Source organism: Cyanistes caeruleus, chromosome 3 (genome assembly GCF_971803275.1).
Source record: "Cyanistes caeruleus chromosome 3, bCyaCae1.hap1.1, whole genome shotgun sequence".
Lineage (NCBI taxonomy): Eukaryota > Metazoa > Chordata > Aves > Passeriformes > Paridae > Cyanistes > Cyanistes caeruleus.
In genome coordinates, this window is record NC_141703.1 from 3,245,854 (window position 1) to 3,268,721 (window position 22,868).

Genomic DNA, 22,868 nt, shown 5'->3' on the forward strand with positions numbered 1-22,868 from the left:
TTCTATAAAGCAAATAAATCCAGTTTGCAGCCTGAAGAGGCACACAGCAAGCTGAGCACAAAGGTGGCACCAGGGGTGGATGTCAGGAAGAGAGGAGCACACACTGCAGGGGTCTGTGGGGTGTCAGTGAGTGGAGCAGGAAGGTGATGGTGAGGAAGGGAATGAGAAGTTTACAACCGCTCATTTATATAAATTTTTAGCTCTCCTGTGGGGGAAAACATACACAGAGTGATAGAATCATGGAATGCTTTGAATTGGAAGTGATCATCTTTCACTGGACCAGGTTCCTTCAAACCCGTCCAACCTGGCCTTGGGCTCTTCCAGGGATCCAGGGGCAGCCACAGCTTCTCTGGGCAATATCCAGGTACTTGTTTGAAAATATAAACTTCACTTAATCCACAGAGTGCATCCACCACAGAGTGAACAAGTTCTCTCAAACCACTGTAGGCAGGGTCTGCCTGGCATTTGTGGAAAGAATTTCCAGGTTGTTTTATGGTGTGTGGTTAGACAGGTTTACAATCCTATATAGAGGATGTGTATAAATTATGGATTGTTAATTTCAAGTTTTTCCATCGCTTCTCCTGATTTCTTGTTTCATCACACACATAAATTGCGTGTGTGATGAAACATAATGTGCTCCAAGAATTTTTGCAGTCACTTCATCCATCTGAAGTTTGTGTCCTACAACTCAAAGATGCTTTGGGATGCTGGGGTGAAGGTGCACAGGTGTTTTAACTCTTCATCTGCCAAGCCCGAATACCCATGTTTTGATAATCAAAGAAGCAACCCTATTTTTTTTCTCTTAATCCAGATAAGGACTCAGATCATTCCTAAAATAATTGTCACAGCTGTGTATTGACTATAAACCAGCTTGACCACGAGCAAGTGAGCTGGTTCTTCTCCAGAAACATGACCTGATCCCTTTGTGCACCAATCCCAAAGTTCAGTCGCTGTGTTCTCCAGGCCATTCCAGTCATCTGATTATCCTGGAGGAAAAAGGCACCTTAAAGCTTCTTAAAGCAAAAGCTTTGAAAAGAAAGAAAAAAAGAAATCAGAAATGTTTTTCTTTGACCTTTTGGTCCTGCAATGAGAAGAGAAGAGAGGAGAGAAAGAGGAGAGAAGGGAAGGAAGGGGAAGGGGAAGGGGAAGGGGAAGGGGAAGGGGAAGGGGAAGGGGAAGGGGAAGGGGAAGGGGAAGGGGAAGGGGAAGGGGAAGGGGAAGGGAAGGGGAAGGGGAAGGGGAAGGGGAAGGGAAGGGAAAAAAGAGGAGGGGAGAAGGAGAAGAGAAGGAAGAAGGAAGAAGGAAGAAGGAAGAAGGAAGAAGGAAGAAGAGAAGAGAAGAGAAGAGAAGAGAAGAGAAGAGAAGAGAAGAGAAGAGAAGAGAAGAGAAGAGAAGAGAAGAGAAGAGAAGAGAAGAGAAGAGAAGAGAAGAGAAGAGAAGAGAAGAGAAGAGAAGAGAAGAGAAGAGAAGAGAAGAGAAGAGAAGAGAAGAGAGAGAAGCTGTTTCTCTACAAAAAGAAAGAATAAAGTTGTTTCTCTACAGCTCTCTGATGGGATTGGGCAGTGAGGTGGGGGTTGGGCTCTGCTGCCATGTCCCAAGGGAAGGAATGAGAGAAAAAGGCTTTAAACTCCTCCAGGGGAGGCTCAAGATGGATACTGAAAAAAAGTCAAAGAAACAGTGGTCAGGCCTTGGGATGAGCTGCCCAGGGAGGTTTGGAATTGCTGTCCCTCAGAGTGTCCAGGAGGAATCTGGATGTGGCCCCTGGGGACAGGGTTTTGGGTCATGATGGTGGTGCTGGGTGATGGGGGGGACTGGATGATTTTAAGGTCTCTTTCAACATTGATAATTCTGTGAAAACACTGGAAATCTTTTACAGAATGAAGATATATCTAAATTCTAAAGATACATCTAAATTAGGTGGTGTGAGAGTCCGCACAGTAACGTTATATACACACACTGGTATAATATTTACTGACTTCAGCTTGAGAAAGAAGCCTTGCTCTGGAATGAGCTGATGTTTTCCCTCCTGCTGTTGTGCAGGTGTAACTTCCACTGCTCTTTCCAAGCCCAGCAGGGCAACAGTGGGAAAATGTCAGGACACGTGGATCTGATAGGAACCAGCAGCAAACCACCCCCTCTCACTGCTTGTGGCAACCTCAGCTCTGGGCATTTACCTTGCCTGAGAGGGAATGGGATGGGGAGCCAAAAAGCAAAATTTTGGGGGGCATCCCAAAGCTGTCTCACCCATGAGCAAGGACTGTTGAACCTGAATTTACAATTTCAGGGTCTAAAGAAAGCAGTGGAATCCTATTGCCTTGTGTGAACAAGAGCATGAGCGTGTCTAAAAAGTAAATCCTCCTTTCCAGACACTATTTAAAAGTCAGACTTTTTAAAAAATCCAGTCATTCACTTTTAAAAAAATGTTCTGAAGATTATGACATACTTATGTTTTCTTTTATTTATGAGCTATCAGTGAGCAGAACATTTTTAAAGTAGCTTTATTGTTTGGACTTTACAGCTCCCAACTCAGTGAGAACTTATTTCACCTCATGGACTGTCTCTGAACTATTATCTTTGGCTTTGGCTTCAATAACTCATTGTTTTTTGCTTTTTAAAAATTTTTTTTTTAAATGTATTTATTTTTTCTCTGTAGCTAGGTGATTGAATAAGCATCACTTATTACAGAAGTTTCACTTCTGTAGCTTCCTTGCAGAGGATGAGTGTGCCAGAGTCAAATCCACCATCCCTCACTAATGTTTCACTTCATCTTCCCAAGGGATGTCTGTGGGAAGCCAAGGATTTGACAGGGGAGCAGAGTGGTCTCCAGTAAAACATGGTTCTCTTAATTTTCTGGCTAGAATTAGGAGGAAAAATAGCCATTAGATGTAAAATATACTGGGAGAGGGAATGGGAAAACAGAGGAGAAAAAAAAAACCCAAACACACACATTATACACATCCACATGACCAAACCTTTGTTACTCCCATAGGATGCCAGGTTAAAAAAAAAAACAAAACAAACAAAACCAACAACAAAAATCAACTCCCAGATTTGCTGAGATGACTCAGAGCTCTGGGAAAAGTGAATGCAAGTCCTGTATTTGAGCAAATGTTCCCTGTGCCTTGTGTGTTTGCTCAGTGTCAGCCTGATGACAGCCTGAGCTCGTGGGGGGAACAGGTAAGGCTCTGTGATGGCTCTGACAAATCCATGATGGAGAGAAGTTTAAAAAACAGCTCAGTGTGTGCCCCAGCTCTTGCTTATCCCTTGTTATTGTCCTGCTTGGCTGTGTCCTGCTCACCCTCTTGTTGCTGGGGTTATGTGAATAAAGGAATTTTCCCCTGCCTCGCCTGCTCAGCCTCCAGCAGAAGCTCTCTGCAAATATGAGATTACCAGAACAGAGCCCTTTCCATGCCAAAGGTACTGCCTGAACATCCTGTACCTCTGTGAAAGGAGCATTTCCAGCATGTCACAGGTTCCCATTCAGGCCAGCACATGGCACAGAGGGAAGGGAATTCCACCAGCAGCACAACTTGCAGGGGCTTTTTGTCTCTCCTCCCAACACTTGGCTTTTTTACTCTTTAGACACACTCATGCTCTTGGAGACACAGGGAAATGGGATTCCTCTGCTTTCTTTCAACCCTGAACTTTTAAATTCCTCAGTGCTGGCTGTGTCCCTCACCAGATCACAGAACTGATGATTTCATTCCTTCTTTGCCATTCCCTGAGTACACTTATCCACACCAAACATGATGGCTGACCCTAATTGCACTGAGAGGAGGGAAGTGTTTGAGGAAATATGAGTAGAAAAGACATCTTGCCATCAATTATTCCCTCTGGACCAAACCCATCCCTGCTCTACCTGTGTGCCCAAGGTCAGCATCCTCAGGACCAGCAGCACAATGGAGCAATTCCTGGCACTCCCAAAGCTCCAGATGAAATTAAAGGTTTTGACAGGCTCTGAGGGAGCCAAAACCAGCTCATGGAGGTGTGTTGGTGCTGAGATCCTGTGCTGTGGAAATGCTCTGATGATTCTCAAGCAGAAAAAAGTGTCCAATGGGTGCAGCAAGAAACTTTCCTGGGCCACTCTCGCTGGATATCTGCTCTCTCTGGGGAACCCACCAACCTCAGACTATAATGTTGAGTTTTTTATTCCTTTAAAAGGACTTTACAGAGGTCAGATGGCTCCAGAACTCATTGCTGGCTTTTGCAGTACAAATTGTTCACTCCTATAGACCAATTTCAATGTTTTTTCCCTTCTCCTGCTCACATTAAGCATCTAATTATCCAATGTTGGTTAGGATCATAATTTATTTATCTTTCCTTTGCTGCAAAGATGTATACTTGAACCATGAGCAGAGTATGATTTCACTTAACAACTGTGGTTAAGCAACAATCTTCAAGTTAGGTAATTGTTATTCATTCCTTACGGGATGAAATGGGTAAAATGGTCTGAGAAATGTACCCTTTGCTGTGCTCCAAAATAAGAAATATCTCAAAATAAATACCAAAGTCCAAAATCTGGGATGAATTAGGTGATTCATGCTAAATGACTGATCTCGCCAGTTATCGAAAAAAAAACCAAAAAACCCAGATGTTTTTTTTAAAAAAAAAAAAAAAAATTAAAAATCCTAAATGCTACCCTGATGGCAGAAAAAGTTCAGGAAGAACCCTGCACACCATAACTGCCTCTGAAAGGTGCTTGCTGTAACTCAGGATAGTTTTCCAGTGGAAAGCTGCAGACAAAAAGTTGCTTTTTTTTGGTGAGGAGCACGGGTTTTAGGGAATTCTGGCTTCCCAAGGTGTGTCCAGCTGGTATTTGTGTGCCAGAACCACTCTGGGTTCAGTGCAGCACCATCAGGTGTCTGGGGAAGGTCAGGATGGAGGCTGTGTCATTCCTAATGAGATTGCCAATTTCTTCTTCCCTCCCTCTCCCCTCTGCTCTGTTCCATGGATTCAGAGCTCTTCTGAACCCCAAGTGGCCTGAAAAAAGCAGTGAACAACAAATGAGAGCCCCAGGAGCTCTGCATGAACATGAAGCATCTCTAAAGCTGCAGATTTCAGTGTATAATGTGATAATTTATGGCTGAAAAAAGAAGGAACATGCTTTCCAAAAGTCAGACAAGGAAGAAGGGGAGAAATAAATATCTTCCCTATGTGTGGAGCACTTCAGAACTGAGACTTGAATTCCACTCCAAATAAACAACACCTAAGGATAAAGAAAGTTGTGTTTTCTTTCTAGAAAATTGTCCTAAATCCATTTTTTTACTTATTCCTGGGAATATGACAGCTGAATATGACAGCTGATCTTTTCTCCTGCAACCAGAGTTTTTGAAAGCCAGAACAGACACTCCAAACCAATGGTTGGAAACCCAGACATGGTTGAGCCTTCTGATACATTGGAAAAAAAGTTTACTCAGCGTGAAATGTCCATTAATAAAAGGCCGATTTCTTTACCCAGGCAGTTTTATTTATACAAACATCACAAACCAGGGCAAACCTTTCACTGTGAGAGGAAATAACCGAGCTGAATTTGTTCCCTGGTAGGCTTCTGCCATTCCCCACTTCTACAGCAAAATGAGAGTTTGTATTCACGTGAGTTATCCCAGAACAATCATTTAACAACTCCGAGGAACTCAGCCCACAGTGGCAGTGCCTATGGATGTTTGGGGGGCTGGAATGTGGGTGTCTTTCCCTGCCTCACTGAGCAATTCCAGCAGAAATAAAAAAGAAATAATCACATTGTCACATGCCTCGCTCCATTTTACCACTCTCACACTCTAAATTTACAGCTCCTCTTATTCCAGATGCGTTTATTTGCATGTGCAGACAAGCCCCAGACTGCGAGGAACGGCTCCAGCTTCCCTCATGGAAGTGGTCCTTCCCAGGAATTCTTTCTGGGTGTTAATGTCACTGAAATCCAGAGGCCAAATTCTTGGCTCCCCGGTTCCCCTTCTCTGCAGCATCCTGGCTTTGCAAAGAGGCCGTAAAACTGATCCAAAAAGCCAGCTGAACCTTTTCTCTGGCACAGAGGGAAGGATCATCAAGACCAGGCTGTTTCCACTGGAAAAATGAGCTTCATTTTGTTCAAGAGACGAATGAGCTGCAATGAAATTTTACAACTCCCATAATAAGCCCATTATCAAGATTGTGACAAAAAAAGGAAAAAAAACCCAAAAAAGCCATCCCAACAAAAAACTGAAAAAGCTTTAAACTTCCAGTAGTTTCATGCTAACCCAGAAGAATTTCAGCCAGCTCTGACTCTGGTTGGTGATGATCAGTTGCTGTCAGATACAGGTTTGTTTAAACATTGTATTTTACAGCCCTGAATTTGGCCTTTTAGCTGGAATTTGAACTTAGACTTCACTGCTAATCCAGGGTCAGTGATTGAACTGGTATTTCACAAGTTTGTCTGCAGACTTTCATATTCTGAAAGTGCCTATTTTTAAACCTGCATTGTGACACCACCATCCCGTTACCAAAGAGTCATCTCATACCTGAACACAGCTGCTAAATACCAGCATCCCTGCCTGGTTTTGCTTTTGCTGCCCTTTGGAAAGGGAGTTTTTTTAGTGCTTCATTAAGGCATTCAAGGTGATTTACTGTCATTCCTCTTCCTAGCTGGGAAGCTGTGGCACAGCAACACATCCAGGGTAACCCAGCAGATCAAAGCTGGGGGTGTCCACACCAGGTGTCAAAGCTGAGTTTTAGTTTGGTGAGGTCACACTTAGGTCAAATTAGACATTTTTAATACATTTGATGCTGCCTGAGAGGTGGTGTGTGTGAGATCTTTTATCTCCTCCAGGGGCCTTACAGATCATTTAGTTCCCAAATCCCTGGGCAGGGACAGCTCCCACTGTCCCAGGTGTTCCCAGCCTGGCCCTGGGCACTGCCAGGGATCCAGGGGCAGCCCCAGCTGCTCTGGGCACCCTGTGCCAGGGCCTCACTATCAGTTTGTTGGATTTCCTTTGGATTTTTTTTTGCTCAGATGGATCCTCTCTAAGGCTGGACTGTATCTGAGGATAAAATCTGATTTCTAGTTTGAGAAGAGCAAGCTCAGCAACTTCCTTCTACCAACCAGCCATGAAAATGTGTGATCTTGTCCTCCATCATCCTTCTCCTACCTAACTTGTGCCAGAGAGCTTTCTTGGGAATATGATGTTCACAGTTAGGCTTAGGGAACAGACAGCTAGTGCAGGGCAAGAACATGTTCATTTATAACTGCATCTTTTCTGATGAAGCTTCATCCAAAATAGTTTCAATTTCAGGCAGCTACTGAGAGATTTGAGGGGGTGATGGAACAACATTCTCCAAGGATTTGTACTACAAACAAACTGAGGGGCTGGCACTAAGTGGAAATGTTCTAAATGTGAGGAGAGCAGCTCCAAATGCGGGTTTGGGTTACAGAAATAGAGTGTTTGCTGCTAGGGATGCATTTCCAGTCCCACTCCTGGGTCACCACGTGTCACCACGCTGCGTGTGCGATCTGTGCTGTGACTAATTCAGCTGCTGGCAAAACACAAAGTACCCCAGACATGATCCAAAGTCCCTTGAAGTCAAGGGCCCTTTCCATCGACTTCAAGGGACTCTGGATCCATGCTGGAATGATGGTGAGCCAAGCTCACTGCTGGAACAAATGAGGGCAGCTCCATGGAAGCTCCATTTCCTTGTGCCAGCAATGAATCTGGTCTATAAACTTTATTCTGCAGCCATCAGAGACTGCATCATTCATTCAGTGGCTCATAAGTAATGAAATTTTCATGGCCATCAGTGTATCAGCCATGTTATGGACCCAATTATGTTCTGACAGTATGAAATAGTTCTTGCCCACAATAATTTATTTAAATGCTCCCCCTTTCTTGCTGTTGACGTTGAAGCTGTTATGGTTTGCTCACTCTCCTTATCTAAAATGCCATTTAATCTCTGAAGCCTTCCTGTTCACACAGTGGCAAGGTAATAAAATTGAATGTATGATTATGAGTCTGGTTTTCATTTATCCAGAGTGTTGGTGGAGGAGAAATGGGATCATGTGACTTTGTAAAAGAGCAGGGTGGAAATAACTCTGGACATTACTGGTTCTAGTAAATGTAGCAGCAATTCTGAGCTGGCTCAATGCTCATTTTCACTTCAGGCATTTGAATTCAGAGGGGACCTTCAAAGAGCTGCATTTTGCTCTCCCTTTACCAGAAGTTCTCGGTGATAGATGCAAGAAAGTCATGGAGACTGTAATGGCAACATTTATGATCACAAGACCACACAGACAAAAACAATAAATGGGAGAGCATTATGGAAGAGGGCCTGGTATTTCTTCCCCTTTCTGTTGTTTTATTTAAGTCCAAAAGCTGCTTGCTTGTTTTATTGGATTTTTTTTTCATATTAGCATCCCGACAAATGACCATCATCTGTGGATTGTGGAGAATGAAATGCTCCACAGACTTCCATCTCTTTTTGGCCAGCTGAACGAAAAGCCTTAATCCAGATAACAGATGTCAAGTAGAGCATAGCTTTTTATGAACACATAAAATATATATGAAAATAATTTACTTTACATTTTGGCAAGAACAGGCAGTGAATGTAATCAGGGCCCCAAGAGCACTTGCAAACCTTATGGTAATGTGTGTCTGGGCAGGAGAAACTCTGTGGTAGTGCAAAAAAAGATGGAAGCAAAGGAACATTGCACCATTTCATTCTTGTTTTTTATAAGCACCATCAGTGACCAACTAGGACGAAAAACCCTGTTAAAAACAAACACTGAACCTCTTTTCTTCTGTGAACAAGCTCTTTTTAAATTCTCTAAATAAAAATATCTTCACAAAAAGCTCTAACACGATTTTTAAGGCAGAGCATTATTTCCAATGCTCCAATTATTTCTAGCAAAATTTCTAATTTTGTTTTAAGGTTGAATACCTAGCAATCCAAATTTTCTTTGAGGTTTCTTCCCCTTCAGACAGCAGCCACCCCATAAATAGTTAATGTGGCACTTGGCACATGTGGGGGATCTGTGGTGGAGGAAGGAACAAGGTAGTGATGGGTGGAAATCTTTGATAACCCAAATAAAAACGTGGCCTGATTTCTTTTTCGTAAGCACCATTATCAGCAAGCTGGTAACAATTTACCAGCTGTATCAGGAGCCATGCTAGAGTGATTAGGTTTAATTAATCCAGAGTGGTTTATCAGAAAGAAATGATTCAGCCTTGCAATTTCTCATTCACGTCTTCTTGGAGGGGAAGGCACAAACTCCAGCATCATTTCCTCTTCTTCCCATTGTTTGCACAATCAGGCTCTGAGGGTGTCCTGGGTATTGCACTGCCTGGAACTGAGCTTGCTGGAACATCAGGGTGATAAATCCTTCTCTCTCCAAAATGAAAATGCTTTCAGGCTGTTAAGAGCCTTCACAATTGCGTTTGTGGTAATGTCAGTGTGTCCCAGAAAGGTTTTAGAGGGGGGATTCACAATTCAGGATAAAATCTGTGTCACATTTCTGTGAGGTAGGGGCCTACAAGGACAGCCACAGACAGGTTTGGTGGGATGGTCACTCCTTCAGGAGCACAAAGCATGGGAACAAATGTGTGGGGATGGCTCAGACATGTACTGGGGGTGATTTAAATCATGCTGCTGAAGGTGGAAGTCTCCCTGGTTATGGGCTGGGATAGGAGCACTGACATAATCTTCATATCCAAGAATGCTTGGGTTTGGAAGGAACCTTAAAGACAATCTAGTTCCTACTCCCTGCCACAGGTAGGGACAGATTCCAATAGACCAGGCTGCTCAGAGCCCCACCCAAGCTGGCCTTGGACATTCCAGGGAGTGTCTGCCTGCACTGTCCTGCTGGCTGATGTCACACGGGTGATTCCAGCCCTACAAGCACATTTGGTGAAGTGCACAGGTACCTCATCAAATCCACAATTTCCTCAGGAGGGGAAGAGAAGGGGCAGGCACTGATCTCTTCTCTGTGTGACCGGGGGCAGAACCTGAGGGAGCAGCTGGAGCTGGGCCAGGGCAGCTCAGGCTGGAGATCAGGGCAAGGCTCTTCTTTCCCCAGAGGTGCTGGCACTGCCCAGGCTCCCCAGGGAATGGGCACGGCCCCGAGGCTGCCAGAGCTCCAGGAGCATCCAGGGATGCCCAGGCTGGGCTTGTTGGGGGGTCTGGGCAGGGCCAGGGTGGCACTGGATGATCCTGGGGGTCCCTTCCAGCTCAGGACATTCTGTTCTGTGATTCAATGAGGGCTCTTGCTGCTGACCCCCATTTCACAACCCTGTGATAGCACCAAACACCTCTTTAACCACATCAATTCTCCACCAGTCTGATTACTGTGCTCCAAGGGCAAGCCTCACATCATCACCCTGGCTTTGACTCCAGCACTAATTAGTTTTTGGGCCGAATGCAGCCCTCACAAGCCTTTCTAACAGCAGAGTGATGAGACCAGTGAAGCCTCTGCTCGAGAAAAGCCCCCCAAGCACAGAGCGCCTTTGGGAAATATTTTTCATGCCTATGACAAGTCAGTTGGAATTTCCAATCTGCAGCTTCCCCACAGCTGCAGACACCCCTCTGAAATGGGTCTGTCTTGAGGTATTTATAACGTGTCTGTCTCCAGGGGAGCCGAGCACCACATGGAAAAGCAGCAGCCAGGTTTGCAGCTGATGCAGCTCATCATCCTTTTGTCTCTCTCCCAGGTTCCGCACCCTGGAATTCTTCCCTCCAGCAAAGGGCTTGTTACAAACGTTTGCCCCTCCAAAAGTTCCCCTGTGGGAACAGTGGGCGAGTCTGGTGTCTGCAACCCTGCAGAGTCAAGGATTTTAAAGCTTTGATTTTTCTGTTCAAGAGCTGGGGTGACTTTGGATGCCACAGCGAGGAGACACGTTTAGCTCGAGAGTATTTCTACCAGCTCTCCAGACTCCTTCCAAATTAACTTCCAGTGCCTGAGTCTACCAATCTGGGCAGGTGAACACTTTGAGAGGGTCACAGGCTAATGCAGAGCATTGCCCTTGGTTCTGCAAAGCCATGAACTGCTTTCCCCTCTAATCTCATTTCTGGCCAGGTCTGAAGGTATTTCAACCTGAACTAACTCTCTAACAGCCTGATCAGCCATTTCCTTTCCATTCTGTCTGCAGTTTTCATCCCTTCCATGTGCTCTGCCCAATATTTACTTGGAGGAGAGTAATCTTATCTGAAAGATGGAGTTTCTGCTCTTCAGAGTAAATATGCAGCTTGGACTGCTGGTAAATTACCTGTAAAGGAGCTGATAAAGGAAAATCACTCCTAAGCAGCTCTGGTCTGATCCAGATCTGAAGGCAAGGTAAAGACCTGGGACTCCAGAGAGCAGCCAAGGAATTTGAACATTCCAATGTTTAATTGGAATATATATCTGGGCAAAGTTACCCAGGGCTTCCCCAGTCAACCCCACCACTGTGTTTTGTGTGTGCTTGCACATCTGATGTCTGACAGTTCTGCAAAATATATTTGGAAAAAACCACTCCAAGGGGCATTTAGGATACAAAGAGCTGAGAATTCCTGGTAAAAGAGGCATTTCTGGCCACTCAGGCCACTGGAAGGGCTCAGCCACAGGGGTATGGTGAGCTCCAGGAGCTGGGTGAAGCCTTTCGTGTGAGCTCTGAACAGGGCTGAGTTTTCACACGCTGGGGATACTTTGCTGCACTTAAAATGTTCACAGGGCAAACTCTTCCAGAGACAGGGACAATCCAAAGGATGGAAACATCAGGCAGAAATTGCTGACATTCCCTTTTTCCTCCCTAAAGTTTCAAACGTGAAGAAAACAGAACCTTCAGGGGTCTCGGCACAGCCCCTCTGCTGCTCCCTTCTAGCTCTGCCTCATCTGCTGAACCCTGCCCTTACAGAATGTTACAGGCACAGATTCCACCACTCATTTCCCATGTTTTCCCTAGAGGGAAGCCTCGTGGACTTCCAAGGTATTACCCACAAAGCAAACAATTGCTCCCACCCCTCTGGCCCTCCACAGCCCCCGTTCCGTGCTCGCTTTGCCCGCACTGCTGCTCCGCAGAGACTATCACACACCATGGAAAATTCCAAAATTCCCCTTCAGAATTCCTGCGTGTTCTGAGGAGGGAAGGGGCTGGGTCTGCATCCAGATTAAGTTTAGATTTGGTTTGTGGCTCGAAGCTGACCTGGGACTAGAGTTCATGGTCATAATTGAGGAGTGGAAAACTCAGGGATTTGCCTGATGGAGGATCTTAGAGAAAGAGCTGCTCTCATCAGATTTGGGGCACGTGGGAAGCAGAGCAGGACATGGAGTATCCCCTCAACATCCATTGATTCCCATGGGATGGCCAGAAGACCTTGCATTAAGCCCTAAAAACAGTCTGTATGAGGCTTCTGATTTTCTAGTTCTTAAGGTGAACAGGATCCACTGAGTGGGTTTGCTTGTGGGGAGCAAAACCCTGGACATTTAACAGTTATTGTGACTTTTTACCTCTTTGTTAAACCTAAACTATGCCCTGGACTGGGATTTGTCCCAGTCTAGCTGTGGGAGAGTGATCTTCCACTGCTACACACTCTAAAAGAAGAACAGGTCTTCAAAACTAATGAGGGTGGCATCTCTTAGCTTACAGAAACACTTTTTGGCAAGAACAACACAACCTGTGCCCAGGCCAGCAGGGTCAGATGAAATCTGCCTCAGGTCCTCCTGGCTGATGTGCTCCAGCGCTGCGAGAAACAAATCTGTTTGCTCTTTTTATCAGTGCAGCACACAGCACCAGTTTTCCATTCATGCCATTGTTAATCCAAAAGGGAAAGAAGCCAAACCTTTCACTTTTCCACTGTTGTTAAAGCACAAGCGTTTTATTTGGAGACTTTGAGAATATAATTGTTTAGAGTCTTCAGTAAGATTCCTGTGCTGCCAAAGATATCCATTCAGAAACCACGAATCGCCCACTGAAGTCCTTAGGGCTGGCATAAACATCATGAGACCTTAAACAAAACAATTTTCTTATTTTCTTTCTTTCCTTTCTTTCTTTCTTTCTTTCTCTCTTTCTTTCTCTCTTTCTTTCTCTCTTTCTTTCTCTCTTTTCTTTCTCTCTTTCTTTCTTTCTTTTCTTTCTTTCTTTCTCTCTTTCTTTCTCTCTTTCTTTCTCTCTTTCTTTCTCTCTTTCTTTCTCTCTTTCTCTCTCTCTTTCTTTCTCTCTTTCTTTCTCTCTTTCTTTCTCTCTTTCTCTCTCTCTTTCTTTCTCTCTTTCTCTCTTTCTCTCTTTCTTTCTCTCTTTCTCTCTTTCTTTCTCTCTTTTTCTTCCTTTCTTTCTCTCTTTCTTCTTTTCTCTTTCTTCTTCTCTCTCTCTCCTTTTTCTCTCTCTTTCTTTCTCTTTTTCTCTCTTTCTTTCTCTCTCTTTCTCTCTCTCCCTCTTTTTCTCCTCTCATTCTCTCTTTCTCTGCCTCTTTCTCTCTCACTTTATTTCTTCCTCTTTTCCTCTTTCTTTCTCTGCCTTTCTCTTCCCTCCCTCTCATTCTCCATCTCTCTCCCTTCCTCCAGGAATAATATTCCAAAGCGTTTTTCTGGACCATTAAAAGCAGAAAAACCTGGTTTTCAGTGAGACTCAGCTAAAACCCCCTGACTCTGGGACATGAAGCTTTCAAAAAAACCCCAAAATACTGGTGAGACTTTTAATCCCATTACAAGAACCTGCCACACTTCCCTGCTGTAAGAGCTCCACAAACCTGGAGAAGTAACAAAATTCAGCTGCATCCCATTTATTTAATTTCTTTTTGATTCCTATCTGCTGATAGCAATTTCGTGGCTACCTTTATTGCTATTCATTGTCAGTTTTAGAGTGAAACCTACAGGCTGTGGCCAGACTCAGGACACTCCTTCACTGAGAAGCAGCCATTAATTCTTAAAGGATGAGATGAACAAAGGGAGGAAGAAATGAGAGATTCCCTCTCCCTCCCCATCCCAGCACGAGGAGATGGAGTGGCTTTCCCACGCTATCTCAGGAAGTCTGTGGCAGAGCCCAGGACAGAACCCTGGTGCCTATTTCCAGGCAAGTTTGCCTTATTTGCAGATCCCTCCTATCAAGCCAAAGCCAAAGAAATGAGCTCAGCAGCCTGAGGTGACCCAACAGCACATGAGCTGTGTCAGGCCACGCTCTGCCCCCGCAGGGGTGCTCAGGATCCCTGCTGGGACAAGGACAGGGTCCCTTTTGTCCCTGGGTGCTGAAGGACAGCACAGCCCCTGGCACATCACCTGTGACCTGAGGGTGACTTCAGGACCTGTGCTAACACCCGTGGGACAGCACAGCCAGTGCTGATGTGATGTGAACCACTCGCCCCCAGCCTCCCAAGGGCTCCCTCTGAAACCTTGGCCAGCTCTCAGGTGGCTCCTTCTGCCCCAACAGCAAAGAAAACTTGAAGGGCTTTGCTTACTGTAGCATGAAGGGAACAAAGGAACAAAGTACACTGCTCTTGGAAGTCAGCAAAGTACAGAGAAATATCCCAGACCTGGCAGGAATAATATCACCTCATTAAATAAATAAAAAAAAAAAAAAAAAAAAAAAATTGGTGTGCTGATCAACCTTGTTTGATTATCAGAACTGAGCTGCTTTCCACATACCTGGAAAACTATCTAATGTAAATAATCTTTATGACTCCCAACTATATTTTATTAGGTAATGAACATAATGACTTTATGAAGGTTATTAGGAGTAACTGTATAAACTGTATCTAGGTTCAGGGATAGGTACTGCACATTTTAATTTAAATTATTCTGGGGAAAAGTAAAAGAGGGAAGTAATCTCCCAGTTTTCTGCATAAGGTGATTTAAGGTTATATCATGAGCAGTGCTGTTGGGGTCAGAGGTCTTGCCTCCAATGCATCTAAAATCAGATATCAGTGGAGTATTTGGGATCAAAAGATTATGGAACCAAAACTCCTTTCAGGTGGGAGGTGAGGATGGGTTTGCTTTTGCCAAGAGGATGGGATGGGCCTCCCCAGAAGCATGGAAGGGTCAGGCCTTGGGACAGGGGCTAGAATTAGGGTTTCTGCTGTTTCTCTCCTTGGAAGAGGATTTGATTTAAGGGAAAGCTGTTGTCTCTGAAGGCTGTGCCTGCTGGTGATCAGCTGGGACTGAAGTCAGAGTGGCTGGCATGAAACAAGCCCGGCTGGGCCCAGGGATGTGGGCCGTGCAGAACGTGCCTGGAGCTGCAGCTGGCAGTGCCTGGGGGGCTGGAGGGACCTGGGGCTCCTGTGAGATGATGGTCCCCCCCTCACAGGGATGGGGACCAGAGTAGGAGAGGGGTCCAGGGAGGGTCTGTATCTCCTGGTCAGAGAGGCTGTTCATTTGCCAACTCCGGCAGCAACAGGCCTCTGCTGGAAAATTTTCCTCTTCTGGATGCTTCTCATGGGGCAAAGCATTGTCCCTGTCACCCTGTGACCCAACAGGGTCCTGCTCCTGCCAGGGCACTCTGGGGACTGTGCTGCTCCCAGCTGTGGCTGGGCTGTGGCAGCCCCAGAGCTTCCCCAGCGCCCCTCTCCTCACCACGAGCTGCCTCTGAAAGAAAAGGGAGCTTTGCTGTTTGCTTTAGATGGTGTTTACACTCCCTTTTAGTTATTGCAGGTCATACACAAAGGACAAGCTTTGTCAGTTTTATTCTGATCCCTGCCCAGATCCATTTCCAGGGCTGATGCCAATCTGGCTGGTTGCAAATGCAGGTGCCCTTTCCTTCCTGCTCTCCTTTATTGTGGTTACACAAGTGAAATAAATTATTTACAACACATTTTGCCACTGCAGCATCGCTCAGTTTAGTGAAAGTGCTCCTGTTTAAAGGCCAAACTGTGCTCCTCTGTGGATGTGTTCCCTGGACTCTGAGAGGAGCTACAGTTATGTAATTTGGTTTTATGTGTGAAAGGGCAGATACATGAAAAGCCTGTTCCATTGTCCTAGAAAGGCTCTGTAGGAGTTGGCAGAGCTGACAGAGGGCAAAGCTGATCCAGGGTAGAATCACAGAATGGTTTGGGCCTTACAGATCATCCAGTTCCACCCCCCTGCCGTGGGCAGGGATCACCTTCCACTAGACCAGATTGTGCCAAGCCCCATCTGGGGTTGAACCACCTCCAGGTGCAGTCTGTGGCATTTGTGGGCGTTTCAGACAAAGCTCCAGGTATTTACAAGAGGGTGGAGTGGCAGGACAAGGGGCAATGGCTTCAAAACAACTGAGGGCAAGGTTAGATTGGATCTAAGGTGAGAATTCTTTCTTAGGATGGCAGTGATTCCTCAGAGCAGCTGGGGCTGCCCCTGGATCCCTGGCAGTGCCCAAGGCCAGGCTGGACATTGGGAGCTCCTGGGACAGTGGGAGGTGTCCCTGCCATGGCAGAGGTGTCGCTGGATGATTTTTAAGGTCCCTTCCAACGCAAACCATTCTGTGATCCTCTGAAAACCACCGAGCCCATGGGGACACCAGCTGCAGGATAAAGCTGTGGCAGCTCTGCTTCGCAGTATTGGGGACCACAGGCTTGCTACAGGTCTTAGCCCAGCATTTCTGAATTCTGCCTCAAGTTTTGAGGTGGAGAATGACCTCACTGTTGCCAATAACTTCCCCACTAAATTTAATATTTCTCTATTCAGGAGCAAATGGAACTCTGGGAGCTGGTCCTGCACCATGAAATCATCTGCCCACAGGAGCTGTGGGCCCTTGTCACCCTCTATTACACACACCAAGAGCAATGAGAATGTGAAAAAAACCCCAAAGTGAATCCTGAAAACCCTGAAAGCACTAAATCAACACACAGCATTGCACAAGTCATTTTTCCTCTGGGAAGGGAATGCCAAAACCACATGCCCTGTATGCTAATTATGTGATATAATATACTTCTGGAGCCACATATGGCTCCTGAGCAGATGAAAGCAGGATAACAAGAATAATCCCCAAGCTGTGGATAGTAGAAGAGCCCAAACAGAATTGTTGACTGAATTCAGAGAGTCATTTCCATTAAGCTGGAGTAGGAATGGGCAAGATACGCAGAGAGGTATTTCTGGGTTGGTGTTTTTGTTTGGTTGGGGTTTGTTTTTTTCATCCAGAGAGAAATCAAACCTTTGGTCAACAGGAAAAGCTGAATGAGGGGGCTGTGGAGGGCATGGCTTGAGAAGCAAGTCGCACACACAAACTCACAGTAAAACACATGGTCTTTGAAGCAGAGGTTAAAATAAAAGATCCCACGGGGTTTCTGACCTCCCAGAGGCTCAGTGCACCATGGGCACCAGCAGGAGAGAGGACTCAGGGATGGAAGCTTCCTGCTCCTCCAAGGCAACAGGATGAGAGTCCCAGCATGGCCCCAGGCATGCCCTGCACTGAGATAATGTCACTGCTGCAGCCCCTGAGCCCTCCCACTTCCTCCAGAGGATAAACACCTCTGCTTCCTCTTGATTCTCCCAACAGATACTTGGCAATGGAGCTTCTCAATTTCCTCGGGAGAGATGAAGAAAAGTCTAGGTTCTTCCCAATTGCGCAAATCCCCCCCCTCCAGATTATAACCTTGGCATGCAGCAAGAAATAATTTCCTCTTTCATCAGTGAAACCTTTGCACAAGCCTCCCCTGGCTCCTCAGCAGGCAGGAAAGGCACAGGAGAGGGCACAGCATGCTCTGGGTCGGTGTAGCCTTATCAGTAACTAAATATAAGCAGCAGGAGGATATTTCCTGGCATTTACACCATTCGCGCTCCCGATGACTCCGCTGCAATTTGTTGCCGCCCACCACCTCTGTCCCCTTCTCCAAAGGGGCTGGACACTGAATCATTTCCAAGGCCTTTGCCCCACCAAACCTAGAGCAGGATGCCAGCAAAGCCTGCACAGTGAAGGACAGCGTGGCTGTGTTTTTTGGGAGGTTGGCGAGGCAGTCCGCTGGGAGGAATCACCGTAAGTCATCAGCATCTCTCCTCCCTCCAGCTCAGCAGGCCTTGTGCAAGGAAATCATTCAGCATCCCATTTCCTTCTTTTTCTGGGCAGGGAGGGACATTTCAGCCCACTGAGTTGCTGTGTTTTCCACGTGCTCCCCTCTGGTGCAGGACTCATCCCCAGGGATGTGACTCCGCCGTGACAACGGCGCTGCCGGCCCAGGCACCTGCGCTTCTCCTGCGGGGCCCTCGGCACCTCGCGGAGCGAGAGAAGGGCTCTGCTTTAGGAACAGCAAGGACAGGATGCTGTGCAGTTTTTAGCCTTTTGTGTATTGAATCCCTGCTCTGCACAATGGCATGTTTGGGAGCTCGCAGTCCCTCAGGAGGAAAACACACCGGAGGAAGCATTTCCTGCCGCGGGCAGTTGACAGCTGGCGTTGGAAAAGGGCGTCTGGAGCCATGGAGGGGAGGCTATTTTGGGGCACTTTTGGTGACATTATTTTACTCCTCTTGTCAACAGCACTGGTGGTTGCCATAACACAAGTGCAGGGACGGATCAAAGGGGGAAGGTGACGGGAGTGAAGGGCCTCAGGTCAGTGTGTGTGTCCCAGGCCAAGCACAGTTATCCCCACCCAACTCGTGCTGATTCTCATTCTGGGGTAGGTTGGGCTGTCCCTCACCTGACAGTCACATCTCCTGAGCAAGGGTGGAGATGATGAGCACAGAGGTGCCACAAATCCTCAGGTACAGAGTAGCATGCATGGATTGTGTCTCTGAAGGGCTGTGAGAGCTTGGACGGGGTGACAGTGGCAATGCAGGAGACTATGGGGTGAATTCAAACCATTACAGGGCCCTGGAAGTGTCCCAGGCCAGGCTGGATAAGACCTTGAGCAACCTGGTCTAGTGAGAGGTGTCTCTGCCCATGGCAGGGGGCTTGGGACTGGATTATCCCTTCCATTCCCTTCCGTAACATCCATAATTCTATTTCTGTGGTTCAGCAACAATGAAGAGATTTTAATTTTATTTTCTGCAGCGGGACAAGTTGGAACATGGAGGTCAGGATTAGAAAGATTTTGCTGAAGTCCTGAAAAAACTTGACCATTTCAGCTGGTAGTGGGAGTATGAGAGGAAGAAACAAAGGAGTGGGCAAAGAAATTCATCCACTGAGCCCTGAGGGCAACAGAATTGCAGCAGCCAGAGCTGGGGGAGCTGCTCAGCTGGGAAATCTGAGAGATGTGAAAAGTAATAATAATTTCTATTAACTGGCAACAGAATGTTTTATGAGCAAACCAAGATTGTACATCTAGTACAACCACATGTTTCTAGCCAGTAATGGCCTCCACAAAACCCATGGCACAGCTTAGCCAGGCAGTAACATCACTTATTTTTGGGAGAAGGAATTTGAAATAAAGATGATATAAATATGGAAAAAAAAAAAAAAAATGTGCTGGACAGCCATAGTTTCCATGAGTGGATGTGCCTGAAACAATTTCTAGCCAAAGGGTATAACTAAGAAAAATACCTATTTTAATTGACCAAATATTTTGTTTAATTCTTATAAAATTCATTGAACTACTTCAACTAGAAAGGGCTGAGAAGACAAAATGTTAAGCAACAAAATATTTAACTTCAAGATTCTCAAACAAAAATATTTGGTTTTCCACTTTGAATGCGAGGGTAGCTTTCCAAAATAAATCTTTGTATAAATATATCTTTAAGATTAAGGCAGGTGGGCGAATGTTTGTCTCTGAACTCATTTATTTGCAGTTTGGGGCAGCTTTACTGGAGATGCAAAAGGACATTGCTCAAAAGGGCTCCTGCTCCAACCTCCTGGCATGTCACACACCACATTTTCCAGGACAGCTGCACAATCCTCTTTTGTCCATCCATCCCCTGGCATCGTGACTGTCATCACTTCTCCTGGCTTCAGCTGACAAAAGGGACTTTACAACACAGATGGGCTCGTTCTTTGTGCTGCTGATGGGCTCATCCCAGCATGTCCCTTGTGTCACCACCCCTGGAGGTGCTCAAGGAAGGGCTGGACGTGGCACTCAGGGCTCTGGGCTGGGGACAAGGTGGGGATGGATCACAGGTTGGACTTGATGACCTTGGAGGTCTTTTCCAGCCTCAGTGACTCTGGGATTCTGGGATTCTGTCAGCCCACGGCCACGTATCTCCTTTTCCCGTAGCGCTGTTAAAGCAAGACTGGTTGCCTTTACTCCTTTTCTTCGTAACACTTCCTTTATTTTTTTAAAGAAATTTAAAATAATGGGCAGCAAGCTGAATGTTTACTTAATTATTGGTCAGGAGTTGGCTCCCGTGGAAATGTTGGCTGCAGGCACTGCTGTACAACTCAGTCCCTTCCAGGAGAGTGCCAGAAAACCCAGGGGCAGGTGGCAGTTCTTGAACAATGGTTAATTAGACTTTTTAGGCAAATATTTGCTCATGTGTCCAGACAATAATGTCTTGTGGAAATGTGTTTGCACAATGTCCTTGACAAAGGCTCGTCTATTAACCTGCACACAATCAGCTGCAGCCCTGGAACAGCGTTTTAACACATGAACCACTCAGTTCAAGCAACAACAAAACGTCATGGGTCCAGCCCTGAACAAAATAATCAGCCCAAATTGCCTTCATATGGGGGGAAAAAAAAAGTCTCCTAAAGACTATTTACTTTTAACCTATAAAGGCATCCAGTATGTGCTGGGATCTGTGACTCAGTTCCCATAATTTCATGTGCTTCCAGTATAGCCTTGGCCAGGTTGCTCATGAATGGAGTTCCCAGAGCCTCTGCAGGGTACCCACGTGTGTGCCACCACAAAGGGATTTTTGCTTTGTCTATAGAATATTTTATGGTTTGTACTCATAGGACTAAACAAGCAATATTTTAGCCCAATAATGCCCAGATTTGGAGTGTGGACTGCTCAGAAGGGTCTCTGGACTAGAGCTAGACAAAGCCAAGCTGACTTTTCTGTATTTCTCTGGGTTTGGGGGCACACAAAATGAACAGTCTCTTATAGGGGTGACAGCCAGAAGCATTTGGGAATTGTTAGCTTAGCCCTTTGGGTTACAAATAATCACTCACGAGCTGCTGCCCTTCGTGAATTCCCTAATTTGTAGCAGTGTTTTCTGAATGTTTTGTCTGAAAGCGTTCCAGCCTCTGCTTTGCACACCACATGTTCACCTCATCCCAATGGTGATTCAGTATCCACGAGGTGTGTGAGTCACCTCAGGGATGTGGGATTGTTTCTTATTCCCTGACTGACGTGTGGGCACTTTTACGGGGCAGAACACATCGTTTGCGATAGACAGAAAACAAATAAGTGAACGAAACAGCAACAAACGCAGTAGTGGTTGAACTTTGGCAGGAACACATGTTTGGGCTAAAACTGATGAAAGTGGCAGAATTCCTGTAGTTTTTTTCAGGATATTAATGAAGGAGTATGAACCTGTTCCCTTAGCTCATTGCAGGAATACCTGGATGAAATGGTGAGGTTTGTGTGGCTGAAGGCAAGGTAAGCAACTGGGCCCTGCTGACCTCAAAGCTGAATCCAGGAGTTACAGCAACCTCAGCTCGCCTTGTTTGTTCCTAAAAAATATTCCTGACCCAATTGTTTAGGCTTTGTCCCTCTTGATGAATGATAAAAAATATTCTCCAATTCCTACTGCAGCGTTCCTGACGGTGAAATCACACTCACAACCATCTTATTGTGATCATTATCTTATCCCTCTTTCCCTCCCCAAGGTTATTATTTTCCTGTATTTTTTCAATGCTTATTTTTCCATAGGCTTTAAAAGCTCAAGGTTTTGAAAGCTCCTTCATGTGCTAAAAGCAACTTTGTTCTTCTGGGAAATCAAGTTCAGGTTTACATTGTGGGTACCACAGAAGGAGACACTTAATAAACAGCAATTATGATGTATTCAGTTCCTATGAAACATCACTTTTTCTTTCTTTCTTTTCAGTTCTTTGTGAGTTATAAAGCAATGCCTCGACTGGAGGCACATTTGGGTCTCCTGGGGTGCCCCAGTTTTGGCCACTAATGTATACAATTGAAGAGGATCTAAGCAGATAAATATCAAACACCAGGACTGGTTTAAGTTGCACTCAGAATATTTCTTGGGCTTGTGGGAGAGTGGCCAAAACTGCTGAAGTGGCCCAAAAACTGGAGTCAGGAGTGGTACAGGCTGGTAGGGTTTCATGGGCCTGATCTGTGGTGGCACGAAGGAAATCCTCCCAGGAGTTGTTGTTCTGCCCCCCCAGCCTGCTGCTGGCACGAGATGAAAAGAAAATCATCTCTTCAGAAGAGGGAAAAAATCATGCTTTGAACAGCCACATTTAATGGTTTATCACAGAATCCCAGGACTGAGGCTGGAAAAGCCCTCCCAGCCCATGGAGTCCCAGCTGTGCCCGATGCCCACCTTGTCCCCAGCCCAGAGCCCTGAGTGCCACCTCCAGGTGACACCTCCAGGGATGGGCACTGCAAAGCTCCCTGGGCAGCCCCTGCCAAGGCCTGAGCTCACCTGAGTGAAGAAATTCTTCCTGATGTACAACCTGAATCTCCCATGGCGCTCCTTGTCCTGTCCCTGATTCCTTGGTAGCAGAGCCTGACCCCCACCTGGCTGTACTCTTCTGCCAGAGAGTTGTAGAGAGCAAAAAGATCTTTCCTGAGCCTCCTTTTCTCCAGGATGAGCCCCTTTCCAAGCTCCCCCAGCCACTCCCTACATGGTTTACTCTCTAGACCCTTCCCCAGCTCCATTGTCCTTCTCTGGACCTACCCCAGCACCTCAATGTCTTGAATTGAAATCCCCCAGCCCTCGAGGTGGAACAATCACTTCCCTGCTCCTGCTGGCCACACTATTTTCGACACAGATTTCCAAAGAAGCAGCAAAAATAGATCCTAAAAACCTCCCTCAAATTTCTGAAGCTAAAACAGATCCCCTGTTAATCGCCGCTCTCCAGACGAACGCGCTTCACACCGCGGCGACAAAACACAGAGAAAAAAAAAACATCCATCCC